Genomic DNA, 6,160 nt, shown 5'->3' with positions numbered 1-6,160 from the left:
CAATATTACCTATAGTGCAAGGTATAGAAAAACTATAAGGGTTGTTTAGTTTGAGAGGGAGTTTGTTTTGAATGACTGCACTACATTCCTCTATTAATATGATTGTCTCATTATCCACAAGCTTCCTTTTCTTGGACATGATATCCTTCAAGAATTGAGCGTAGGAAGGAATCTGCACAATAGTATCAAGGAGAGGAATATTAATATGTAGTTGCTTGAAATCTTAAAGAACTTATCAAACTCCCTTTCTTGCTTCTCTTGCTTGAGTCTGTGTAGAAAAGGAATAGAAGAATTAGTATTAACGTTAGGAGCAACATTAGGAATTGACAAATCTATATCAATCAGTACGTGATCTTTCTTCACTCTTTTTCTCTTCATTATTTTCACAAGACACATCAAAGTTAGGCTCCTTCAATTGTTTCTCACTTTTAAGGGTAATGGAATTAACTTGCTCTCTAGGATTGATCTTGGGTTTACTAGGTAGCTCTCCTAGATTCCTAGGATTTAAAGAGTTAGTAATTCGGCCAATTTGGACCTCTATATTCCTATACAGGGTAAGTTGGTCCAATCTCCCTTCTACTATCTCAAATCTCTCAGAAGTGGATTTATCTAACCGGTCTATGTTGCCACTAGTTGTACTAGCTAGTTTCTCTATAACCATTTTTCAAGCAGGTTTAGTCTCCACAGGTGGTTGTTTATATTGAAAGCCCGGTGGATTCAAAGGCATTTGTTGGCTCCCTTGTTCTTGCCATCCAAAGTTTGGATGATTCCGCCACCCCAGATTGTAAGCATTGGAGTATGGGTTATTTTGGGGCAGACGGATGTAATTGTTCACAAATTGAACCTGCTCTGTGCTTGCACAAATTGATACATCATGATCACCTCTACATATAGTACAACATGCAACATTTACTCCTTGATTAGAACTAAAACTAACTTGCTTATTAAGCATCTTAACCACATTATCTATTTTGGCACTTAACATGTTCAATGTATCTACTTCAAACATACCTACGTTTGCCCATTGATAATTGTTGGCAACCATTTTCTCAATCAGTCGTTGAGTTTCTTTGGCCGATTTACCCATCAAAGCACCTCCCACTGCTGCATCTACATGAGTCTTCATTGGATAGGTGAGTCCATTGTAGAATATTTGTACTATGAGCCAATCGGGTAAACCATGGTGAGGACATCTTCATTGTAACTCCTGATAACGCTCCCAAGCTTCGTACAATGTCTCTCCTTCCTGTTGATAGAAACTTGTTATATTGATGCAAAGTTTAGCAGTCTTGCCAGGTGGAAAGAACATATTAGGAAAAGTTTTAGATAAATCCGCTCAGGTGGTAAAAGTATTAGGAGAATGAGATTGTAACCAGACCATGGCCTTGTCCCTTAGTGAGAATGGAAACAATCTAAACTTAATTGCATCATCACTAACACCGTTAAACTTTATTGTATCACAAATTTCTAGGAAAGTGGACAAATGAAAATTTGGATCTTCAGTAGCATTACCCCCATATTGAGATTATTGCACAATTTGCATAAGAGATGGTTTAATTTCAAAATTATTAGCATTTACCGTAGGTCTCACAATGCTTGTTTGTAAACCATCGCCTCCAGGCAATGCAAAGTCCCATAATGGTCTTCTATCCAATTCTTCAGCCATAGGTTCAATTGATGAAAGTTCAATTGTTATTTCACCTTCTCCTAGAATCTTCATAGTTTCTTGTAGTACTTGCCTTTGTTGTCTGTCGCGCCCCATTTTTTACAAGAAAAATAAACGAATGGTTTTAAAAGTGAATTTTTTATTTGAAAAATGATTTTTGATTTACAAAGAAAGTGGGTCTAAATGGGACTTGAAAATGCGACGATTTGACCCAAAATATAGTTTAAAAAGGGTTTTTGAAATAAAAATTGGAGTCGCCACTTGGTATTGAGTTAAGGTGTACCAAGTCACCAAAAATGAGTTTTTTTAAAGGAAAAAGTAAAAAAACCCCTTTTAAACGACTCCTAGTCTACGAAAATCAAAGGAAAGGTTCGGGAGTCACATTTGACGAAGGGGAAGGCAAGGATAAAAATCCAAGGCACCCCTTCGACCTAGCCAAGGCTAGTTGCGTGATTTAGTCAAAGATTTTCTTGTTTTAATCTAAGAATTTATCACATTTGGATGTACTATATGAATGCAAACCCTAGACCTAGGAGGGTATCGGGGGGATCGAAATTTCCCTTCAAAGCTCGAATGGTACCAATCACATTAACTGTGACGCCCAATAATGTCTCTTTGGAGAGGTCACGAATAATGCTAATGACGAAAAATGAGTGGAATGAATGTATGCAATGTGAAAATATGAGTTTGCGTGAAGTGAAAAAGTAAAAAAAACAATAGTGTGTAAATGAATGTGCAAAGTAAGGTGAGTAAAGTGATAGTATGAAGTGCGTGTGTGCACGTGATAGTATATAAAGTGTAAGCGGCAGAGTGAAAACGTGCAAAATAAAAGTTGTGTGAAGTGAAAATGTGGAAAAAGGGATAGAATATGAACTAAAAGTGCATGTGATAGTGGATAAATGAAATGCATGAACCCTAGAGGAACGCAAGCAAGACGGGTACAGGGGTCTAATGTCCGTGACTCAATTTTCCCTTTAATAGAGGGAATACGAGCGTGCTAAGGCTAGAAAGCCAAACTCGTCCATATCCCATATCCAAGGGGTGACTCCCTAACCTATACAAGCAAATGAGCTAATCTAAATGAAAATGTAATCCTAAATGTGTAAGGGAAAGGGAGTGAAGGATCATGCAAAAATGTAAAACTAAAAGGAAAGAATGAATGAAGATGTAGTGAAAGCATGCGAGTATGTACTAGCGAGAGGGGGCCCTATTGGGTCTAGCATTGGACTAGCCCTTTACTAACGCTCATTTACAAGCATTGGACTTGTAAGAACTCGAGAGGAAGGCCATGACTAGCATTGGACTAGCCACGGTGACGTGCATCTATATCCACCATATATAATCAATAGGCATGGTTAAAGCAAGTAGGCATGTGAGCACGTAATTCACATAACACGTAAGCATGCATATCTAGATGCCAAAGCCTAAGAAAGCGATTAAACACATAGCACCTAAGCATGCAAAACACATAAGGCAATTAAGGCCCTAACTATTACATTTTTAGGGGGAAGCCTACTACAATCTAAAAGGGGGAAATAAAATAAATAGTTGCAAGAAATACCTAACTATTACAAATTGGCATTCAAGTGCCTTTTAAATGATCAAAAAAGAACTTAAATAAATATACGAAATTAAGCAAATAAAGCGAAAAATAAATAAATAAAATGAAAACATTCACAAAGGACATGCAATTAACACATAAATCACATAAGTACACATAGGGTCAAATAAAGCAAAAATAAGGGATAGAGTGTACCTCCCTCGCAATGGTAATCAAATGAAGGAAAAAAAAGTGGCTTCAAAACAATAAAAGGGTCAAGGCACCAATTAAATAGTAAAGTATAAACAAAATCCCCAAATCCTTCCCAATTGGAACTTAAATGAAATCAAATAGTGCATAATTTTAAAGAAAAAGTAAATTATTGATCAAATTTCTAAAATAGAAAAACTACTAAGGACCCAATAGCAACCATTAACCAATCATTCAAGGCCAATGAAATATTTTGGGAACTTCAAAGGTCCATAAGTAATGAAATGGTCAAGTAATAGTTGAAATTGCAATTACTTTAGGACCCAATTGCAAGAAATCAGGACATAATTGGGCCTTTATAGAACGAGGTGAAACATGTCAGGTTGATTTGCTATTTTTAGAAGTTATTTTGCATGCAAATTCCATGCAACGTCCTACGATACAAATCAAACAAGCATTCTACAATCAATTTCCTTTGGGCCGCCATCTCGGTAGCCATCTCACCAAACTTAGTAAGCATTTCGGTTAGTTGAACCCCTAAACTCGCGGTCTCGGGTTGGGCGGTAGCAGCAGACCTATCCGATGGTTCCGGTTGTGAACTCATGTTTACACGACTCCTCTGGACTCGACTACGGGATCGCGTTATGATGGGGTTTCGACGAGAAGTTATGTTTAAATATTACCTGAAAATACGAAATGGCTTGCTTTTAGATTTTAGCCCTGGTTTGGCTTTCTCAACAAAACAAAATAAAGAAAAAGAAAAAGACAAGAGTTAGTAAATATCCGGTAAAATTCGAATGCATGTCCTATTGGGGGCCCTTTTTATGCCAAGGGTAGGCCTAGTATGATGCAACACCTTCGAAATGGGACCCGTGACACAAACCTGCTTTTGACAACAATCTTATACGAGTGCAAAAGAAAAAAGATGCTTTCATTGATAAACTTGCCAATATTTACATCATGTCACGAAGACGATTCCGTACAAGATTGCCAAAACTTCTGAGCCTATCTAATACAGAGTCCCTGGTTTCTCTAGCATATGGAATTCTAACATGTTCAGCTTGGTCATACAATTCTCCGCATTTCCTTTTCAGCTCTTGACGCTTTTCTCGTTCATTTTCATACAATTGCTTGTTTTCCTCCGCTATCCCTTTGTATGTTTCGACAGACTTATTTAACTGCAGAATTTCCTTATCCTTTGCTTCGATAACGGCTTTCAACTTTTTCACCTCCTCGGCTGGCTCATCTTGCCTTCCTTGTGCAGCGGATCTTCTTACCCAGTCTTCGTACTGTGGAGTTGTCAAACCCTTTTGCTTGAGTTCCGGGACGTATTTGAAATACTCGTCATCAGATAGCGTCGCCCATGCCTCAATAATCCGATCTTTCATAGGGAGTTCGCTTGGGCACATTTCTCTATTGAAAACGATGGTAAGTTCACCCACATCAACCATAGGCGGCACTCCTTGGGTACGTCCTAACTGTCTGAGGAACCTCTTCGGGGTGTATGCGGTAATTCCTTGGGTACCCAATAGGAGAACAGAATCTGACACTTTAGTGCGGAGTATTGGCCTACAGCAAATCGTCCAGTCTAACACCCACCTAATGTCTTGATCCGGCAGCATCTCTAAGTATTTGATACATTCAACTGCATCGTTCGGCAGACCCTCTCCGTTGACTCGCTTATGATGCGTGATTACCTAGTTGTACCCAACTACTGGCAAACTTTCCGGAACGGATGCTCGTCTCTTAAAATGTTCTAGGGCCCAGATATGCAAAACTATATTAGCCCCGTAAAAGAACTTTTCCCCTTTCTGACAGTTGGTACAAGCTAGAAAAATGTCCGCAAGGATAGTCGGGATTATGGTGCATTGCTTATCTCGGATTCCTGAAAAGAGGTCTTGTATAACCTTTGATACCTTGAAAGCTATTTTCTGATCTCTTCTTGGGAAGAAATAAGCTCCAGCCATAACTATTCCATACACCACTGGCCTTTTGCGTTCCCAAACATCTTTGGATGTGAACCAAAAATCCTCCCTATACCTCTCGAACCCGTTTCGTAGCGCAAAATGCTCAAACAAAATGTTCACGGCGACGCCCTGATCTGACCCTCGCAACACTGACTCTTTCAATCCTATGATCTTGCAAAATTCTATCTTGTCTGAAATGGAAGGGAAAATCAAGGCGGTTCCATGCAAAGGTAAATTGAAGAGGCCAGCTATTTTCTCAAGTGTCACTGTCATGTGCTTGTTGCCTACCCTAAAGGCCGAACATTCTGGATCCCACAGATGTACTAATGCCTCTACTAGATAGCCATTGGGCTTGATCTCCTTAAGGTCTCCAATCGGTCCTAAGTGTTGAGCTACTTGATGTAATTCACTGGGTAGCATAAGGGCAGGCCATCTTTGAATCTCGGCCGACGGTATCAACAACTGGTAGATTCGACGGGGACAGTCCATCTAAAAATGGAAGAAGCGGGTTGTCAATTACCTTACCTACGAGTCCCAATCTCCGGTTGACAAGAATTTAAACGTGCAATCCCTTGAAGGGTTATGTACCCACGGGAAAAATCAAGGTGAGTTTAATCCTAACCGCGGGATTCCCTAAGTGGCATTCCCTCTATGGCTCATGCATGATGCCAATTTATCAAAGCGAATAAATATGCAGTATACAAAATGTAACCTAAAGGGACCCCTTTTGTCGCCGGGGTGAGCCTAGAATGAAATGTATTTATGATGCTAATGGGA

The 6,160-nt window shown here is 39.3% G+C and overlaps 1 non-coding gene across 1 annotated transcript; it reads left to right on the top strand.

Moving 5' to 3' along the window:
- Positions 1-1,175: 1,175 nt before the first annotated feature.
- On the top strand, positions 1,176-1,282 carry LOC113705181 (small nucleolar RNA R71). The gene has a single exon (XR_003451829.2). It is a non-coding gene; the product is annotated as a small nucleolar RNA R71 (small nucleolar RNA).
- The last annotated feature ends 4,878 nt before the right edge of the window (positions 1,283-6,160 follow it).

The sequence above is a fragment of the Coffea arabica genome, chromosome 8e (assembly GCF_036785885.1).
Source record: "Coffea arabica cultivar ET-39 chromosome 8e, Coffea Arabica ET-39 HiFi, whole genome shotgun sequence".
In the NCBI taxonomy this organism is placed as follows: domain Eukaryota; kingdom Viridiplantae; phylum Streptophyta; class Magnoliopsida; order Gentianales; family Rubiaceae; genus Coffea; species Coffea arabica.
This window is presented reverse-complemented; position numbering and strand designations above follow the sequence as displayed.